Source organism: Oxyura jamaicensis, chromosome 12, assembly GCF_011077185.1.
Source record: "Oxyura jamaicensis isolate SHBP4307 breed ruddy duck chromosome 12, BPBGC_Ojam_1.0, whole genome shotgun sequence".
Lineage (NCBI taxonomy): Eukaryota > Metazoa > Chordata > Aves > Anseriformes > Anatidae > Oxyura > Oxyura jamaicensis.
In genome coordinates, this window is record NC_048904.1 from 12115081 (window position 1) to 12134252 (window position 19172).

Consider the following 19172-nt stretch of genomic DNA (forward strand, 5'->3'; position numbering starts at 1 on the left):
AGGAGATAAAAATGAGAGGCAAAGAGGAATCCTTATGAAAATGCATGAGATGTGCAAAACTGACAGGCCAATTAAACGAGCCTAAATACGATCAGAGATTATCCCAATGCCACTGCCATGTCCTATTGTTCTCCGCGCTCCCTTTGTTCCCTCCATCCCTCCTGCTCACCCCTCCGACCAGCGACAGCCCCACGAGTTACAGGCTCCTTGCCTTTTGGCTCTGCGCACGCTGCTTCTTAGTAGCCGTAGGCCAGCCGATGCCATTTCTGCTTTCTGTGCACCGCTCCTGAAGAACGCACATGAGTGCCGAGAGCCTGCGGGGAGCGGGGGCAGGCCGACGCGTCTGTAAACACCGTGCTAATCTGTTTAAGATATTAGACTCCCATCTATGTGTTTTTAATAATAAAGGCAACATTTAGATGCTGCCAAGGTATCAGGGAGACAGCAGCAGACGCAGCAGAGCCACCTCTGCCATATAAACAATGGGAAATGCTCTCTTATCTTTCCATACCACTGGGCCTCCAGGCTGCAAAATAAATGATTGCATTCATTTACATTTTATTGTGGAGATATAACTGGCTGGAATAACTGCCGGCAGAGAACCTGACTGCAGGAATGCACTATTTTTCTCCCTGTTTGCCTTAACCGATTTTTTTTTCTGGCAATCCATCTCTATCGCTGTTATCTAGGTGGCAGAAGGGCATTAGCCCGCTGCCTGTCTTGCATTTAGGTAAAAAACAAAGCCATCAGCTCTGCTTCTTGCAAGGCCTCGCACTACCGAGCCATTAGAGAAGAGACTGTGAAGGTGGGTCTCTCCACCTGAATCGTAGAGTTGGGACATTCACTTCCCAAAAACCCTACAAAGGACATTCAGAACAGGAGTCAGCCCACCTGGGACATCTTAGCCACTCACCTCTACTTCCCTTACAGTCAACAGAGAGGAACAGGCTCTCTGGACCATCACACATCCCTCGGGTTAGACATGTCTATTTTGGGTTGAGAAGCACCGATTTCTCTCCTTTCCCTGCCCAGCAGCCTGCTTAAAGCTCGGAGGGAGAGGTCTACCTGATACTGAGACGGACCCAAGCCATCCAACTGGTGTTGCCCATGCAGGTTGGGTTCAAAAAATCAGTGCCATTCTTTTGATAAACAAACAAAAAGAAGAACTAAAGCACACTTAACTCTTTCAGGTCAGCACCCAAACATTTAGCAGCTGGTTAGAAGGCTGTGGATTGAACATAATCCTCAACGCTGCTGCTCCCCATCAGCAGGAGAGCTGTTGGGTGAGAAATTTCACAGCTGACATCTGTCTATTAAAAAGAGAAACTAAAATACACAAGGGGTTAAACATAATAATAACATAATTAAGGCCTAGCTAATGATTTCCACTGCTTTCTTGATTTCTGATACATACGTTTTTTCATTTTTTTAATTTCCCTTCTCATCTGTTGATTGATTACAACTAAAGATGATGTGAAAAATGTCACGAGAAGTTTAAGCAAAAATAATTGCTAATAACAGTTCACTGGAAGAAACGGTGGCAAAAACACATCTCAGACTCTTGAACTACCTGATGAGGTTAGACAGGAGGAAGTCCAGGCAACTGGAAACAAAATAAGTAAATGAAATCTGATCAAATCACATCCTTCTACAAGCGAAAACGACCCAGTCAAGGGCAGATACCCTATTCTGTCCGTGTATACCCTGCAAAAAGCAGGGACACCTCTGAGGGACCAAAGGGGGAGATGACTTGACCCCACTGGGATAATGTGCAGCCCACTGGTGCAGCCCTGAGCAACTGCCCCAGTCTCCTCCAGCCATCAGTGAAGGCACCCCGCTGCCTGGGGTGCTGGCAGAACGGCGCCACCAGGCACTCCAGGACAGGCTCCATTAAAGCAGCTCGAAGAATTCAGTGGATGAGAAAGAAAAAGAGTGAGCCTGTAGAATGTTCAGACACTGCAACACCACTACGGCAAACAAACTATCAAATGTGACAATGAAAGAACAGTGACCTACATTAGGCACGAGGGTAGCTTCATCTTAAGGGTGGTTTCGTAAGCGCTCCGTATCCCTTTGATGCCAGCAGTGCAGAGCAAAGGCAGCAGAGCCTGATGACCACGGGCACAGCCCTTTAGATTTTCCCCTGCTGGGTCACAGCCGCATGCAGGGAGTTCAAGCACGCCGGTGCCATGCCATTGAATGCTGTAAATGCCCCTCTTCCAGGTTCTGGGCTCCTCTTGTTTGGCTTTTGTCCAGATAGGCTAAAACCAGAATAGTTTCCAGTGATACTGCAGCGAAAGCATAGTTTGCTTGGAAGATAAGGATGGATACAACAGGACCTGGGTCCAGACCAGCTTTGGCTGTAGCACACTTTTGCAGACACAAATGTCCCTCAGAGAAACAGCAACCCACATGTGCCCATTCCCCACTGCTTTTCTATTGCACAAACATATAGAGCAGACATCTACATTTACACTGAAGAGCAAACATCCATATTTTATATAACAAACATAAATCTCAATGAGCTGCGCACTTTCCCTGCACTTTTAGGAATACCATCCCACCAGAGAAGGCTCTTTGCTGTCCCCACTGCGCAGCTGCACGAAGTGACACCCATGCAGCCAAGGGAAGGTTTACGAAGGGGACCCAGCCGTCCCAGCTCCCTGCCCTTACCGCTTCTCCCACCAATATTTTTAAGCCCTTGAAAAGTGTGACAGCCACGGCTGGCTGTAGGAAGCTCTCCTGTCATGTAAGCAATGGATATCAAACACAGGCACGTTATCTCCGGGCGAGCAGGAGCATTCCTGTTTCCTTACCACCAGTACAGAGGTGCAGGTGGCACAAACCACCCGGGGCACAGAGCTCCTGGCTTTCCCCTTCCTCCTCCACCCTCAGCTCCTCTCTCCATCTCCTCCTCCTCCTCGATGACTTCTTAATGATCTTCAAGAGCTTGTTCACTTGATTCATTTGGTCGTGAGGCCGCAGAGAGGGGCAGGGATTCCTCCTCTCCCGTGTCTCGGCAGCTCCGGCTCCTCGGGAAGGAGGGACAGCCAGAAAGCAGGCAGGTCACCGGGAGGCAAAAAGCGCTCGTGTGTGTGCGTGCCTCTGTGTCAAAGCTTCTTTCCGCCCAAAGAGAGAGTTTTGTGTGGCGACGGGAGGGGGGAAGGAGGGAGAAGGATTTCTTTTGCCTCTGTCCATCCAGAGCTCTTGCGGATGAGAGCAGGCATTTCTTCTCCCTGATGACTTGGGAAAGCTCATAACTCACAGGGGCAGCAGATCCTGTATGGGGTTTTCAATTTCTGGTTTTGACAATACATGCATTCTGGCAGATTTCAAATGCTCCTCAGGCAAGAGTCAGCATCAGCTCAGAAGCAGCAGTGACTCTTAAAGAAAAAAAAAAAAAAAAAAAAAAAAAGAATTCTGGCTTCGTTTCAAAGATTAGAAATAGCTAATGCAGACAGCAAATAGTAGCTGCATCTGTGGGAAATGCTAAAAATCTGTATGCTCTGTAGGAAAGAAACTTGACCTTCCTGGTCTTCAATAACAACTCACATTTATCCAGCACCTTTCAGCGATCAGTTTCTCACTGACGTTTTTGCAAAGAAGCTAGTAATTTCCCCAGTTTCCTGCAGACACGGAGGTGAAGCAGCTTCATTTTTGCACAACTTCTGAATACATCCCTGCAAATTGCCTCTCTCTACTTTGAAAGTTTAGTCTCTCTCAACTTCTGAAATAGTTTACAGTCTCTAAATATTTTAAATGACCCCCTGATGTTTTAAAACAGATTTTAATTGGCACTAACGTGTGTGTCCTTCCAGGAAGGGGGAAAGAAGGTCTCTGGGGGCAGCGACCGTCAGCTCGGGAGGAGCCCCTGCCAGGGGGGCCATGGGGTTAGCGGCTCAGGAGCCAACAGCCCCGTGTGGGATGGACGTGGCTCTGCCAGGCAGCAGGCCCGGGAGCCCGTTAACGTGCCTAAAGCTCCATTTAGAGCGATACAACTGAGAACAAACCCTGCAGTAGGCTAGTAATGGATGTACAAATTAAATTATCACGCACTTCATTTAAGGCATTATAAATAGAGCTATCACTCCTGCCACAGACCAAGACGCAGCCCGTGCCCACTGCCCCCAACAGAAGGGCGGTGTGGGGCAGTGCGACCCCTGGCAGGCCCCTGCCAGCCCCCTTGGGCCTCAGCTCCCGCACCCACGCGTGGCCATGTCAGTGCTGCCGCAGGGCAGGCCCCAACAGCCAGCTTTGGTGGATGCCGTCTTGTCAGCTCATTAGGGCATGGATTTTAATGAGACACAACCCCAGACCAGCAGTTCTGTGCAAACTGCAGCACCCTAGGAAATTGTGCCGCTCGCACATGTCCCACCAGGGCAGAATTCTCCCTGCCTGCTGAGCAAGGAGCTCGGACCTCCCTGGCTGGGCCAGGCGGCCATGCCGCTTCCCTTCACCCCCAGCCACCAGCAGCAGCCCGGGCCAGGCCTGCTCCTGGTAAGCACTGGTGTCTGCCATCTGCGATCCCCGTGCTCTCCACAAGCAGTAAGGCTTTCACAAGCGCCCTGGGAGATGGGCAGGTCCTCATCCCAGCCTCACACAAGGGACACTTTGCGACACTTCCCAGGTGGGATGTCAGTCTGGCAGCCGAGTCACGAAGGGAAGTGAGGACATGACACCAACGGCAGGGAGAGGGTAACACTCCGTGATTCCTGCTAACATTCGTGCCCTGTGCACATGGGGGAACCCATCCTTATCCACACAGGGCAGGGGCAGAGTTTACCCCCGGTGCTGCCCCCCATTGCTCAGGCTCCCTTGCACAACCTTGGGCACAGCAGGAGGGGTGGCACAACAGCTGAATGCTGCCGCCCCCAGACCTCCCCCCTCCATCTCAGTCCCGCCTCTGCCTCACTCCATTTCCTCTCCTTCCCTTTGGTGGATGGCGGCAATCTTTCACGTATTCCTCATCAGTGAGATTTATGAGTACAATTCCATTTTATTTTGATGGTTAATACTAGCACTAATGCCGCTGTCATGTCTACATAATTAATAATGAGACTAATAATGCCAAACCAATCTAAGAGTCACTTTATTGGTCTTCAATGTCATTAGTTAGAGCTGACATAACCAATTCAAGTTGTTGTCTGTACTGAGCCACCATTACCACTTCTCTAAAACCTGGATCAGGGGCTGTACAGAAGCCTGAACTCTCAATAGAGTAAGCAGTGCTAGAGCGGGTCATCTGGGGGTGATTTCCTTCTGATGCTGTAATTAATATTTTAGAGAGCTGCAACAATACAGGAAAGCAAGACGGCATTGAGCAACTTAAGGATTTTGCTGGGATGAGCTCTTGGGGACCGAGAAGACCTCAAACCTTGCACGTGCCCCATGGCTGCAGAAGCTACTTAAACTCAGGCCACTCCAGATTTTTGTCCCAGCTGCAGCATTGTGCAGGACAAAGGGAGAAGGAAAATCGTCTTAGACACGATGTCGCTGTCTGCCTTACTGTACAAACACCTATGGACCTGCTGCTCTCTACAGCAGCAAGGTTGGTCCACATTACCAGCACAGGGTCTGGCTGGGCACTATAGAAGGTGCCAAGCCACCACAGACCACCTGGGTCCTGTAAGCCCTGATTTCATGACAAAGTAATCAGGAGATCTCTTAATAGCCTGTTGTGGTGAGATTTCTGCTTGACGGCCAGCCCGATAGCTAATCCTGTAGATTGCACTCCCACTGCTTCTAAGTTTTATTCTACAGTCAGGGCAGCAAGTTGCACGCTTTTCATCTGAAGGCTGAAACCACCGCCTTCAAATGCTAAGGATTTAAGGGGTGAAAATCCTTCAAAGCCACTCAGTACTGTCAGGATGGAAACACTTTGGTTAGCATTCAGGTAATAAGGCTCTCTTTCATGTCCTATTCCCACTTCACTTCTCCCTCTGCTTCTCACAAACGAGCTGAAGCTGTTTGATTTGAGCCAAGATTTGGGTGGGATTTAGGAAAGTTCAATACTAACAGTATAATTTTGATAAATTAATCCAAACTATTTACTTTTCCCTCCTTTCCCAATCACAGCCCTAGAGTTGAAGTATAGCAGCCATTAAGCGTTTTCCAAAGCAAGCCACGCAAGTTTCAAATTGGTCTCAATTTAGCAGTTTTATTTTTGTGCTAAATGATAGGGAACGGCATTAGCACAAGGGTCATTACGTGAGTCAGCAGCACACAGCGGCTGCCTCTCGCCCAGCAAGAGCAAGAACAGCCTCGTGCTCTGCTTCAGCCTGGGCAATCCTTCTCTCTCCAAGCTCCTGGTTAATCCTACCCCAGGCAGCAAAGCCATCCGGAGGTAATGCCAGGAGGTATGTTCCCGTGCCCAACAAGTTGTCCTGGGTATCACTGACTTTGTTCCCAACAAGCACATGCAACACGTGGGGCTGCTGGAGCACGGAGACACCACACACCATGCCCTTGGGCAACACTGAGCAAGCTTCTCCAAAGCAAGGGGATGCAGCCTCCCCCAGGCACTACTTCCCGAGTAAGCCCTTGCCTGATCCTTCCCTACCACCATACATTTTGCTGGTTCCGTAGTCCAAGTTTCTGCTAGACACGGTGAGGCTAGAGACAGCACAGAATGCCATCTCGCTTGCTGCAGTTATTAATCACAACGTGCAGGACTGCAGCAGGCTTCATGTTATGAAGTTTTCAAGTGTTTTAACACCGGTTTGGGGCACTGATCCCTCTGCAGGTTTCTACTGGCTCCCTGCCATTTAACTCCCTTCCCCATGATATTTTCTCACTGTTTCAAAGACCACGAGAACCTTTTGAGACAACAAGCACTTGGTGTCTTGGAACTGCTGCATTTCTAGAGGGTCGGTTTGGGCTTTTGGCGCTATTACAAAATAAAAAACTTGACAGTAAATCTAAGGCAGCACAGAAAGCAGATCACGTTGGAGATCTGCCACCTGTGTGCAGCATCTTACTGCCAGACTGCAGCTACAGAAGGGGAAGTTGGGGATTTCAAAAGCTTCGAGCAATGGAAGAGCACAGGACTGGCAGAGCAGTTAGGATTTGGGCAGCTACTTCCAGCCACTCACACTATGCTCATGCTTATTTCTAGGGAGTGTGGTCACAGAATTAAAATTGCCCCCCTAAGAAGGCTCAGACAGCTCTAAAAATTTTGAAAGCATCACATGCAGATTTGTGGCATGATGGGCCATGCCACACAACACCAAGCCAACCCCTTGCAATCGTCAGGGCTGCTGCCTCACCCACCCAGCAGAAAAGGGGGAGAGGAGCACATTCCCCCACCAATGCTCCCGAGAGACCAAATGCATTCAAGACTGCAAAGCCCACAGATCACAGTGATCAGAGCTGCAATACAAGGATCTAAGCTTATTTGGGAGGAAAAGCAATTTCATTTGCTCCTTTGATTTAAGGATTCCTGCAGCCAGAGCTCAGCACTGATGGGAGCTGCAAGATAAAGGCTGTTCCCAAGTTTCTTGCTGCCTTTCCCTTCTCCCACTAATTTCCACCCAGGATCTTGGCTTGCGTGCCAGAGCTTCCCAGCTGGCTTGTCACTCCCCATTAATCAGGGGGTCTCCTGACCCCTGAAGCTGCCATCCCCAGTGAGATGCAGCCAGCTACTGCTCCTGAACACCCCCACCTTCTTCATGTTCTCAAGAGACACCACTTAGAAATGAAGCTGTGGGCTTAGTACAGCTGCTCAGAAGCTCCACTCCCTTGTCTGGAAGGGTCATTTGTTTCCCTTAGTACCAGAGAAGGAACTGCAAAGCAAAACACAACCAGTGCTTCTGGTTGAAGAAGCTGAGTTACCTCACCAGCATCTTGGACATGTAAGAAACAGAAGGAACAACATTTCTGGAGCAAATCTCCCTCTTTCATCTATTTCTTTCTGTAGTACCTACCCCAGGTCAAAGCCAAACCTCAGTGTGATTTTGACTTGCTCTCAGTTGTCAGCCTGCCTTTACTTCCAGGTAGAAGCCATGTGTCAGCAGGTTGGGTAAGGAAGGACATTTCCTCCCATGCACTGTCAGTACAGATTATTTCATTCCCTTATGCTCCTTGGGGGTGTAATTTGCAGGTAGCCCTCATAAAGCAGATGCCTGAGCCCTTAGGCTTGCAGAGGTAGGTATTACTGAGGCCTGTCACCAGTGATGGTGAAGTTCAGCATATTCTCTCCAGATGTTTAGGTTCACTCCCATGATCACCAGAGATATACCCAGGTGAAGTTGGAGCTCTTACTGAAAGAAAAATAGCACATGGCAGCCCTGAACAAATGACAGTTCTTGCCAAAGAACTTCATTACAGTAAGAGCTCCCTGGATTTTATCAGGACTTGGTTTTAGCACCGAGGTTTCCTCTGTGCCCCCAGAGAAGTGTTCACATCTCCATGCTGTCTCCTGGGCTTGCATTTTCCCAAAACATGCCAGCTCTGGCTGCTTCCAAGGGGCTGAAAGCCCAATATCAGCCCCTGGTGGATATAAAGAAAGAGGCAAAGAGAAGAGGGGGAATGGGAATGAGGAATTGGATGAGTACAGAGAGGAGAAATAGCAATAAAGGAGTTTTCTGATGAAATACATTCTGTTCCAAAGCACTTGCAGGTACTAGGAAAAGTCAATAGAAGCAGCTCCGTTTTTATGGGCACCCAGTAGAGCCTTGCCTGGGTCCTGGCCATCCTGCCCGGCTCTGCTGCATTTCTCCAAGGTTTCCGAGTCCACAGAAGTCACAGCACAGAGGCTGCTCAGAAACAAACTGGTTTCAGGGTCAGTCAGAGTGATCTCAAACAGGGAAGAGAGAGATAAGGAGGGATGGACCAGCTGTCTCACGGATCAGGCTGCTCAGGGAGTCAGGATCCTATGGGTGCTGCAGGCTGAATCAGAAGGGTGTGCAGTTGTGTCTTCACTTCATATGCTGCGAGCACAAGGACATGTCACAGTGGCCATGCTAATTGTGGGGCTAAAGAGCCTGCTCAGCCTTGTCTGACGCTTACAAATTCATTCCTAGCCTGGAAGCACAGGGATCCATAGAGCCACAGAGGCTGCAAGCCCCCAAAACAACAAATTGACCTCAAAGTGAGTTTTCTCAGTCTTGTGCCACCTCCTGCCAAGGAGTTAGAGAGAAGCTGACAAGAATAATGCCAAGTTAATCCAAAATCCCACAGAATGGCAAGCAATCTACTCTCCTGGAAACATGTCTCTGTGTTTTCATGATGGATTCTGTGAAATTTTCCTTCTTCAGAACATTTTTAAGTTCAGATGTGTTCTGATTCAGAGTTCATTTTGCTCCCACAAACCTCAAAAGTGATTATGGAAATCAACCTCTCAGTGTTCTTCAATGCAAATAAACTTCTCTCCAAACGCTTCCAAAATGTCACTTATTTTCTTCACAAGCACCCGCAGCAGTGACCGTCGCAGGAGAACAGGCAGCGCTGCAGCCATTTCAAGACAATCTGAAGAACGCGCTTGTCCTGACGAAGGAGAAAGCTTTCAACTTTTGAAAAAAAAGAATAGAGCCTGTGGCAGCTTAGACTCATTATCACCAACAAACAGCCCCAAATGGCATATTTCAAGGTTTCTGTCTGACTCAGCTGTCAAAACCTGTCATCCTAATCAAGGCTTGTAAGAGCATTTACACATAGTGGAGCTTCATCCGAGTCAATGGTCCAGCTCTTGGTAATTAAGTAGAACCACTCACAATGTAAAACACACCAGCATCATCTTATTTAAGGAAAGACGTAGAGGGTGAGTCAGACCTATGCATGGAAATACTGTTGCCAAAAACTTCATTCATTATAAATTGTTCTGCAAAAGGATGGGGAGAAGAAAGGGATAAGTGAACAGGGACAAAGAGATCTTAAGTTTGAGCTGAACCCATAAGTTAATTTAACAACTGGGAGAGTCTAAGGGAGAAATGGAAAAGGCAAGAGCAATTGTATTTTAACTTATTTTATTTTTTGCATGCTTTGGAAACAAATGCAGCATAATGACTTAATTGAGGGTGCTTTTTTCTTTCTTTCTTTTTGTTTTGAAGAAAAATATCTAAGATACTTTGAGCTTTTGGGTGGCCAAAAGACTTATTTAAGCAATTTCAGACCTTCTTCAGACATTCTTCTACCATGGAAAGAGAAGGATGTTCTTGTGTCTCTCCACTGCACAGGCCACCAACACAAGTCAGGAAATGAGACCAGGCTCCTGTTCCCTTGAGGCTGGTGTGGCCAAACCAGCCCCAGCTGCCAAGCACGTTTGCCTTGGACACGGCACCTCCATTTGCTATACCCCTCTCTGCAGCAGAGCTGCACTGTGACAGGCTGTGGAGGGGCATATTCAAACCATGTTTACTAAATGCTCATCAAAGAATTAAAAATATCTCCGTTATCCTCAGCTGAAAATTAACCTGTGGGTTGCAGGGAATGGCTGTGCTGTTATCAGCTGTGACCCCGGCTAGCATCTGATGGACAGAGCCCTGGAAGGCACAGGCAGAAATCCCCGAGGCCCACAGGCACCCCATCACACCACGGCACAACACGCCTGTGCTACCAGCAAGGCATTAATTCCTGGTGGAACAACAAGCCTGTCAAGTAATTGTGACAAAAAGCATTAATGGCCTTGCCTTTTCTCATGCCAAAGCGATCTTAATGCTTATAACCACCGCGAGTGATCGACACGGCTATACACAAGCAAAAACCCCAGTCAAGTGAGTATCGCTCGGCTGTTCCAGAACTTCTGACAGCATCCCATTATGTCAGATTGCATTGGGTAAGGTCACATAATCCATCAAAACTTGACTTAATGAGGCAATTAAAAACAAATGCATTTCATGGACAAACTCCTTGCTGTGTAGTCCTTCCCTGATTCCACTTGGCTTCACATTTTCTTAGGGGTGAAGAGTTTGAGACGAACTAAAAGGAGTTGTTTATCTAACTTCCCTTCAAGCACATGAAGTGGAAATCCGAAGGGGCCGATGGTGAAGTGATACTCCCCTCCCAACAACAGCTTAATAGCTTCGTACCTGAGCAAGGCTGGTACAGTTCTGAACAGACAGATGCACACAAGAAAATGAAAGGCATTTTGACCTTTTTGGGGGCGGGGGGGAGTAACAAGAGCAGGATGACAGCTGGGCATTGCAAAAGGGCTGAAATAAAGCAACAAACCCCAGAAGCATCACCACAGGCTGGTTGTGTGAACCCACACAGCTCCCAGTCACTGCAGGGGAGCTCCCAGTCACTGCAGGGGAGCTGCCCCGACCTGCAGCCACGGTGTGTCTGCAAAACCAGGGCTTTGCCATTTCTTCCAGTACACACAGTGCAGGGCTCTCCTCAGCCTGAAGGATCCTCCTGCTCTTGTAGAGGGGACAAAGCTGCAGGCTAGAGGCAGTTTGGAGAAAGAGAGAGAGAACCTCTCCCCCTCACATAACAGCCCATATGAGTCAGTACCTCGGCAGGCAATTTATTTTTGCTGTAAAGCACGGGTTATTAGTCACTGCAAGAGAAAAGACATCAAGCGGGCTGGGCTGACCAGCTGGGATTCATTGTACTTTTTCACATAAAAAATCAAAATTAAAAAAAAATAATTTAAAAAAAAAATGATCTGGCTCGGGTGCCTCGTTAGGACATGGCACACCCAAGCCCTCACCGCGGGGCCGTTGGCAGAAGCACGAGCAGCAGCACCGCAGCTCAACATGACATCCAACACACCACAAGCTGCGGTTCAGGCAATTACCGCAGGAAGATTAATTTGGTGCTGAGATGCCTCCGGGTTTACCCATCACTTCAGTGGGGCGCTGAAGCAGGGGAGCCTGCCGGGGCACACATTCCTCTTGCAGCTGGGTTGAGCATTTCTGCACTGCCATATAACCACCGGTGAGAGCTCGTGTGCTCTGATTTTCCTAGGTTATGCACTGGTATCAGAGGTGGCACCAACACATTGCTCTTCTGGGGATACTGGAGAGCAAAACTGGAGAGCAAGAATCCCTGAGTCCTCAAGTATCGTCACACCTATTGAATTGGGTAACCTGAAAACTATCGCTCACTCAATGGAGAAATGGGATTTTTATAAATACGTGTATCAGCAAATGAATATTTAATGTTTTCTGTACATATCAGCGTTCAGGGCTTGCAATATTTAAGCAATAAGACTTGTCAGAGATTGTAGTAGCCATGAGATAATTACATCCCTGGGGTATTTCGGTGCACAAAGAGCAGACAAGTGCTTGTGCTAGCTCAGGAGTATGATTATGTCATGATTATAATATCATATGGAAATAGGTTATTGAGAATAATAAAAACATCCCTACGTGATGACCACTCCATAGCTTTCATGCCTCAAAATGAAATAATAGTTTATTCTTTCACTATCAAAATACTAATTACACTCCTGTGCTAGCAATGTTGTCATCGTGCCTGACATTTTCATCAGATGCTGCTTCCTGCAGCTAACTGTGCTATTCGACACACGAGAGATTCTCAGCCTAAAAGGTGTTTTCTTGTATTTGCCCCTGCACCCAGAGACAGGGGTGCTCCTAGTCGGAAGGCAGCCATTTCAGAAGTGTTCCTTTTAGTCCTTTTGGATATTTCTGCATAAAAATAAACATCCCCTGTCAGCGAAATGCTAACATATGGGCTTTAGGAAGAATTCAGCCATGCTTAAATACTTTGATGAATCAAGACCTAAGACATTTCTTAGATACTGTAAGCCTAATTCTGCCCTCCTTTTATACCGGTGTCAATCTAGACTAACCTCATTCCCTTCAACACACTTAAATCCAGACTGACATCAGCTCGGCCAGCCCAGCCTCCTGCTGCCGACGCAGCTCCCACTCACTCTTGCAAAGGCTTTCTCACTGCAAAACCCAGCTGGAATTTGTAGCTGGGGTAAATACCTCCCTTGAAACTCCCAGTGTGGCAAAGTCCCGCCTTGCAGGCGTTAGGGCTGACAGGGCCGCACGTGGAAAATAGAAAATATCACTTGTGTGCAGATTATGGGGAAATATTCCACTTTTTTAGGACTACCATCTAGACAAAGCAGGAAGAGATTTATTTTATGCAAGGGGAGAGCATCAGCACCAGTACTGATGCCAAAGTTTTGCCTGTTTTCATGGTGGATCCAGAAGGAAGGGTCTGTACACAGGTGGCAACACAGCCTCTGCTCCTCCTTTTGCTAGCCCAGGTCTTTGCAGTGATCGGCCGTCCCGTGCTGGAGGGGCGCAGTACGACCAGCACCACTGCCGTGCCACAAGCAGCAAGGGAGGCTGTTAAGAGGAACAGAGCTGTGATTTCCCAGAGCGTTTCTCCCTGCCCTTATAAATAAATGACTTATTGGCTGTTTGACCAGGAAATTGGTACTCCCCATCCCTTCAGGGTGATTTTTGCCAACCCTCTGACGAGACATAAGTCACACCCTGAGCAGGGGAGGAAAGATTTACGCAAGCTGTGCAGAAAAAAGCAAACAAACAAACCATTTACAGCTTCCTGTAGCAGCAAAACAGATTGCAAGTAGCCAAAGAGAACAGCCAGCGTCACCCCTGAGATGATTTTGAGACTACAGTACTGTTTTTCAAAAGCAAGAGACTGGGACAAGCCATGCTAGAAGACGAGGCTGTAATCTCAGTGGGTTTCCACCCAAATAAATAAAGCTAATGCAAAGGACCAGACAGAATCTAGGAAAATTTGCAAATGGACACAGACATAATGCTTTGTTCCTCTCAGGTTTGCCCTGCTCCTTTACCTTTGATTAAGCATCAATTTTCCAAGAGCATCTTGTGCAGAGAATAATAATTAAAAAAAAAAAACAAAACCTGCCACAACACCGAACAGGAGCGATGCTTTTTGTCCACAGCATTAAGAAAGCACCACTGAAAAATAATCCATGCTATTGCAGAAAAGTGTTCTCTCTCTGAAAACTGTTCTGTATGGGGAAGGCAAAAGAAGACAAAAGAAGACCCCTTTTCTAAAACAAACAAACAAACAAACAACAACAACAAACGTAAAACCTTCCAATTCCCCCCAACATTTGCCATTTTCTGATGTTAGAGCAAACGAGCTGGGGGGCTAATCCTGCAAGATGCTGCAGCATACCAAGCATTGCGTGTTAAGACCTCATGCCCCTAATTAATGATTAATTAGGACAGTGAAGTATTCCGCCCTCTCCAATGAAGTGAAGAGAGTCCAGATGAGGTTCAGCCGAACAACTGATATGCTCAGCGCACTGGAAAAACATGCCTTGTGTGGAGAGGGCTCAGAATTTAGCAAGGCACCGCGGTGCCAGGACCCGGGGAATTTGATCCGCAGGCAGACACGCTGGCCCCGAGCAGCTCGGTGGCTGCCAGCAACCACTTCTCTGTGCTCAGAAAACCGTGTGGAAATGCTGTCACTGCCTGCACCCCGTCCCTGGCCGCTCCAGACAGATTGCACAATAAAAAAACATGTAGAAAAAAAGAACTGAGTGCAAGAATATTAAAGCTATAAACTGCGCGATGATAGCATTATGAAGTGTGCATTGAAGAGTGTTTGTAGTACATTAATTCACCCTGAGTGCATAAAATGAAGGTAGAGATTTTAATTATATGATACATGCTATTTTTAACTCAGGATCACTTCTCCCTTCCCTTCAGTGGTTTAATGATGATAACCAAAGAGGCAGCCCTTCCACGTGCTGCTGAAACCACACCGTCACGGGTCTCAGCGCCCGACTCACCGCACCCCAACCAAAGCCTGCTCTGAGTACAAAGTCCCTTGTTCCTCCTCATAGGCATGCCTTTCCTACAGGATTAATCACTGCAGCATCGGAGTGCTTCACAAGTATTAAGGAATTTATCTCCACAATCCCCCTCTGCCCTCCTGCACCAGGGTCCTGCTGCACACAGCAACAAATGGCCAGAGGAGAGGCTTCGCTCCAGCATCCTGCTCCAACTGGCAAAGAAAGAAATAAATGGGAGTGTTTAACCTTGCCCTTGCAGCCCTGGGAGGAAAAGCGTTCTTGTTCTGGTCAGCAGCTTATAAATCAGCAAAAAGCTGCTGCCCAGGGAACAGAGCAGGTTCAGAGACCAGGCGGCGCAGAGACCACACACTGTAAGAAATCTCGGCTCGGCGCGTGCAACTCACTCTGTTTTTTCCTCCGATGAAATATAGGGCAGCATGCTCCCCTTCCTCCCTTCCTCAAGAGGCACAAAACATTAATTCAGGCACTTCATTAATTCAGACTTTACACATCAAAGTGAATTGCTCTGGGTTTGTTTCTGGATGGGACTGAAGCTGCTCCCAACACCAGAGCCCGGTGGGACAGGCCATCGGAGCCCCGGTGCGAGCATGAACACCCACGTGGGCAGCGTCTGCTCAAAGATGGCAAAGGCTGCTCAGGTGCAGGTCAGCATCTTGGGGATGCTGAGCAGGGGGGACATGAAAGAGAAGTACTCGCTAAAAAGAGAGCAAATACAAATTTATTTCATTCTCTTCTCCGTTTTATGGCTCACTTTTTTATAATACCGAGTAGTAACATGCTACAGGCTGCTCATGCCCTGCCTTACAGTGAAGGAGTATCTGTGAGGTCCTGCAGATGTCCACCACGCTATCTAGCTTCCCACATCTGTGGAAATTATGCTACAAATGCACACACACCGTTATCCCTTCCCAAGTCACAGCTCCCCACATGCTGGGAGATCCAAGGAACAGCACGACTGCCGCCAAGCTGGCCCTGTGGGACGGGGGAGACAAATGCAAATGAAAATATTAGGGAAGGCACGCAAGCAGATCTGGAAATCGGTGATATTCAAGCACAGGAGATTCATTTATCACAGAAAGAATTTAAAATATGAACAAATGCAGCTCATTCATCACAGCTGTGTACCATCACCAGGCTCCTTGGCCATGCGCTGCAGTGCTCTGCGCTCTTAGGGAACAGGACTACACGAGCTGTTTTCAGCACCCCCAGGACCACTTGTGTTTCCAAAAGGCCTCTTGAATTTTGTAGCTCTCCTTCCCCTGCTTTCTGTCATCTGGGATATGCAAAGCTTCTGTTGGCAATGTGGCATTCTCCAAGCCCAAAGCTTTCCAATAGCTAAAAATCCAGCTCCTGGAAACCACCTACGACCAGATACCCAAATCCAGACCATATATTCAAGTCCTCACTTCTGTCCAGAATGCTGTGCCATGTGAGGAGGAAACTGGGACCACTTCACAACCGTGTGTTGTCCCACCAAAAGATGAAACCCTCCTGAATTCATGAATAGACCAACAGCAAAAAACAGTAGGGGAGAAAACAGGTACTCCTGGAACAGTCTCATGGACCGTGCACGTACCTGTGCCCTGGGCAGTTCAGTACAGTGAACGGAACCTGGATTTCACACACATAACACACAGCTCCTATGACAAGTTCTCAGCTTTTCAGCCTCCCCCTCCACCTTACCTTGGCCAGGAATTTCCCCCAGGATTAGAGAACTAGGTTGGAAAGAAGTAATTAAGCATTTCCCATCCAATCTGACATTTGGCATCTGCTCAGGTGTCTGCCTTGCTTCCACTTAATATGTACAGCATCGTGTGGTTTAGCCTTTAGCTAAATAACTCGCGGAGCCCAGGCTAGGCGAGGCGGAGAGGCTGGGGGTGGGCGAGAGGAGTCAGACAGCAATTTACTCGGTTTACTTTTAGAAGCAATGCAGGGTGTCCAGCTGCATAGCCCCACGTGCCACACGTTGGTACCAGCCCAGAACAAACACAGCAGAACTGGATCAAGCCCTGGCTGAATAGCATGGCTAGAAGTAAGCACACCGCTGGGTGCTCTATGGCACTGCTGAGGTTATTCTGCTTACAAGGCTCAAAAGGGTCCTTCTGTTACAGGGGGTGGTTGTGCTTCTATGAAATGGAAAGGCAATAGGCATTTTAGGTGCAAAAGCAGCAATACAGCCATGTCACGACCTCCTGAGGCACTCAGATGAAGAATAGCTAGCAGTTAAACAAAAGATTGCAATTAAGGCTCTTGGCACGAGGAATAGCGCTGAGCCCTTGCAAGTCACCTTCCCTGGCAATTACGCAGGAGACACGTCCAGAGCAGAGCCCAGAGCCCAGGTGAAAATTGGCTGGCAGGCCCTGTGCTCCCGATTTGTGTCATGGAGATGCGGGACCGTGCAGCCCTTTCCCGCCTCAGCCATGCCCATGGCTCCTTTCGCTGCTTCTGCTGCCTGGGGGCAGTGAGGCATCCTGCAGCCCCCTTCCCCCCTTCCCAGGCAGCCAACAGGCAGGGTGTGTGTCCCCCAGCACAGGGAGACAGCTGATTAAAGCAGTTTGCCTTCATCTTCGCCTCCTTCCCTGTTCACGCTGACAGATTTCTGCCATCCATATTTATGAGTCCAGTTATCCACGAACACACGGGACTGGCACTGAAGCATTTTCTTCTGTGGCCCACGACTACATAAAAGGGGCCAGCCACACACCCCAGGTAGATCCAAGGCACAAGTGCCCAAAACAAAGATGCACCTCACAACAACAGCATTCACCAGTGACTAAGATATGAAGGAGAAAGGAATAAGCCACGATGAAAGGGAGAAGTGCAGGATTTGCTCTGAGGTGCTTGCTGCAGGCTAACTGACAACGTCTGCCCCGAGCCCTCCTGAAAGTGTCTTTCATCTGGGTTTCTGTTAAATGTGTGGCTCTATTTATATACATCCAACCAATTCAATCAAAATTGAACTTCAAATTAGTCCTCGAGGGAATCCTCAAAAACACTTTTTATGCAGAAATTAATATTAGAAGAAAAACTGGGCTGGAGAACTCTCCCAGGAGCTCTAACAAGTATTACATAAACGGCATGCAACAAGACCTACCCTGGCTTCGGGCAGGAACGTAGCTCAACACTCAGCGAAGGAAAGGCAAGGGCTTTGATTTCATGGAGACCCACTGAGGTGTCAAGTGGAAACAGCCACCTTCATCACTAGTGAGCGCTTTGTCCAGAAGGGTCCATACAAGACACCTCTCCTGGCTCTCAAGATAACTTTCTTGCACTCTGCAGAGAGCTTCAGGACAAAGTTTTGAAAGGCCACAGAAGTACTGAGAGAGGAGACCCAGCAGTGAGTTAAAACCCACCTCTTCCCTTCACCAAACTTTGCTCTTCCCAAGTAATGCCAAGCGTCCCCGATCTTCTCAAAGCCAAAGTCACGGCATTTTCTCTCCATCCATGGGATGCCAAGTTACACAAGAGCCATCCTCCTTTGACTGCTCCTTTTTCTTCCTTTGAACACTGGACATCCTGCATTTACAACATCCTTCGGAAAGGAGTTCTACAAGTTTACCACAAACCACTTCTCGTTTGTAGATTTGGGCCCATTACCCTCACAAAACACGTACGGGTGGCGGTGGGTTATTCTGAACTGGCCTTAAACAGGACTGGTTAGGAAACAGGAGTCAGAGTCAAGTAAAAGTCTGCAATGTTGACATTCCAAAGTAAAGCAACTGCATTTAATGAAGTTTCTTTCTCTCTCACTGTTACCATTAAATAGTTATTACATTTCTTTAAAATTTGGGCTGACACAAATCAGCTGACTCTGCTGCATAAAAACCGTATCAGATGATGGAATTTGGGGACTGAAGCATTATAATGCAAAATTTCTGGTCATTAGCTAAATGGAAGCATATTGAACTCCTTAATCACTAAGGATAAGTGCAACAAAGCCAACAAATTGAAACAGATCTCATCATTTGGATCCAAACAAAATACAATCAAATGAGCCCAGGACATCTGTAATGACAGCTGCTGTGGGGATCTAAGCGAATAATATTAGAATGGCAAAACGTTTGGAGCTACAGATCACTGAGAATTCCTGTTCCCTTTAACAGCCATTAAAAAAAAAAAAAAAAAGTATTCTCAGAATTTCCTTACAGCATCTGCACCCCAATCTTAGGCCCAGATTTGCTACCAAGTACTCCAGATAGAGCCACCCCTCTGCTTATTCCCACACACACGTACCTAGATCTTCTTGGTACACTGCTTATGCCGATAGATATTCAAGCCATATTTTAATCTTCCCATGAGTTACTTCAGAATTCAAAGGGAAACCAGCAACTTAGCAGGATCGGGGCAAGAATAAAGCCCTTCGCTGCTGCACAGCTGAGGCTGAACCCCCAATATCTGCGTTTCTCAGAACAGTATCTTTTCAAATCAGTACAAAGCAAAT

At 47.7% G+C, this 19172-nt stretch overlaps 1 protein-coding gene across 6 annotated transcripts in view; it reads right to left on the minus strand.

The window, feature by feature from the left end:
• Positions 1-19172, minus strand: part of GRIP2 (glutamate receptor interacting protein 2) — a 248943-nt gene that overhangs the window by 125495 nt on the left and 104276 nt on the right. The window contains exon 1 of one of the 6 annotated variants that reach the window (XM_035337755.1): positions 2817-2893. The exons of the other annotated variants lie outside the window; for them this stretch is intronic. The gene's annotated coding sequence lies outside the window, so the exon portion shown is untranslated. Of the gene's footprint in view, positions 1-2816; positions 2894-19172 lie in introns of those variants that run through there. 6 annotated transcript variants of the gene reach the window in all.